The 2,260-nt window shown below is 45.4% G+C and overlaps 1 pseudogene; it reads right to left on the bottom strand.

The window, feature by feature from the left end:
* Positions 1–329: 329 nt before the first annotated feature.
* Positions 330–909, bottom strand: LOC101571762 (annotated as a pseudogene).
* Positions 910–2,260: the final 1,351 nt, after the last annotated feature.

The raw sequence follows: 2,260 nt of genomic DNA on the forward strand, positions 1-2,260 counted from the left end.
AGGTCTGGATTCTGGCTATAATCATTACTTAGGACTCCTTCTCCCCCCCACCTTAGTTTTTTATGTTTACAATTCATAACCCAGGGGGCCTGAGTAAAATTTCACAAGGGCACGGAGGGCACACAGCTGTTGACATTTTCTCCCTTCTTTCCACGTTTCACTGCAGTACCTAGGACTGTACACACACTCAAATAAAAAACGTGGGCAAAATAAAGAGAACTATCCATGCAGGGTTCTGAGGCCCAGGTTCCAGGCGCCCTGTGACGGCGGCTTCCGCTGCAGGGAGGTCCCACTCCTCCCTTCAGGAGCACTCAGCCAGGGCCTCAGCGCTACACGTGCTTCATGCTGAAGGGCTCGAGGCGTTTGGCCTCAGGCAGCAGGCTGTTGAGCCGCTCCATCAGCGGCACCGTCTGGTCGATGCCCATCTGCATGCGGCACAGGATAGCTGACACTGCGTTGACTTTCTGGATCTACTCGGCATACCCTTTCTGGAGCTCCTGCATGAAGCTAGAGAGGGTTTCTACAGACAGATTCATCTCCTTGATTCATTTAACTGAAGCGCTCTGATCAAGAGCAACGACCTCCACATACTGGTGCAGGTGAGCCTCCTAAAAAATTTCTTTGATCAGGCAGGGCTGCACCACCTGCTGAGAATCCAGTTTCTGCAATTCAGCATTTGTTGGGGAAGCCTGGCCACTCAGCAGCCCTTCCAAAAAGGGCTGGAATGTTGGCATCTCTTGCAACTTGAGGACACTTGGATCATTGCTGACATTCCATGAGGCTCGAGAGCCCTGAGCTATACCCACAATATTGTCCATCTTGGCTCTATGATTTAACTGGGGAAGGAGCCACTGAGGGGTTCAAGTCGTTGGGTCGGGTGTGTGCCTCGCAGCTCTGCTCGCCGCCCATGGTGCTGGCAGCGGTGGCAGTGGAAGAAGGGCGGACCTGGCGCTCACCGCTGCGGTGGCAGGGGGTCAGGGCCAGGGCGGGGACCAGGCTGGGGAAGTTAACCCATCTGCATGCCCCAATATGCTAACGCGGGGATGCTGCATGCCCAGCCTACGCAGGGCTTCCGGTGGCAGGAGAGGGGGAAGTGCTAGGCGGGGAACACACATGCGTCAGAATGCCCTCCTTCCTTCCTACCTAGGACTCCTAATGCTGGATCCATAAGACACAACCATTTTAACTCTTGTTTTCTGTCCATGTGACTCTCCTTAGCCACACTCTACATCATTCATCACATTCTCCTGTGGGCCCATAATCTCCTTGATCAGTAAATTGGGGACACAACTATGTTACAGGATGTTACAGTACAGGTTCTCCTGAGTCCTCACTGACCTTGAAAGGCTACAGCCAAAATGTTGGCTGTCCTTCCAGCCCTTCTTTTTCTCTAATTTTTGGTCTTCAAACTTAAGTTGTTAACCCTCTAGAAGAGACGCTTAATGATATTATTACCCTATAACATAGGCAGTTGAGCTTAACCTCATTATCTGTCTGAATACCAAACATCTTAGACATAACATAGAACAGGTATTTTCCATCAAGTATTGATATGTTAAACTTTAAATTCTTACAGAATGTGAAGAAAAAAATTTAAAAAATTCTTAAAAAGGAATAATTACATGTTTTTACACAGAAATTTAGAAATCTAATCATATACAGCATTGTAGCAGAAGAGCAAGTTGGTCAAGCAATGGCCATGGTTCATCCACATGGCTGACACTGACAAAGGATCTACAAACTGTAGTACAGGGTTTCAGGGTAAATCCTGAGGGGATTTGACTGATTGGCAGATACAAAAGTTACATTTCTTATTATAGAGGTCTTGCTTTATCTTAATCTTAACCATCCAGCAGAAAAGTTAGGCATAAAAAACAAAGCCATATTAATATTCTGAGCTGTAAAAGGCTCAAGTCAACAACTTCTGACATTGCTAGTCCTATGGATAACCCACTACTATTACCGACTACCGGACTATACTGGATTATTTTGCTGAATTCACGCATGTACAATATTTAAGTGGCAAGGGAATACCCATCTCTGACAAAACTAAACAACAAACAAAAGAGGATACAAATGAAAGACCATTTTGTGTCTGTATATACAAAAATAGTTAGGATAGATATACAGCTACTTTCTCTTAATTCAATGAGAAGAAAGATTTGTACTAATAGTGTTTGGACAGGATATTGTGTCTGCATCTTGTATTACGAGTAACCATTAAAAAGACAACAATATGCAATGCATTAATTGTTAAAAC

Source organism: Octodon degus, unplaced genomic scaffold (assembly GCF_000260255.1).
Source record: "Octodon degus isolate 3935 unplaced genomic scaffold, OctDeg1.0 scaffold00064, whole genome shotgun sequence".
Classification (NCBI taxonomy): Eukaryota; Metazoa; Chordata; class Mammalia; order Rodentia; family Octodontidae; genus Octodon; species Octodon degus.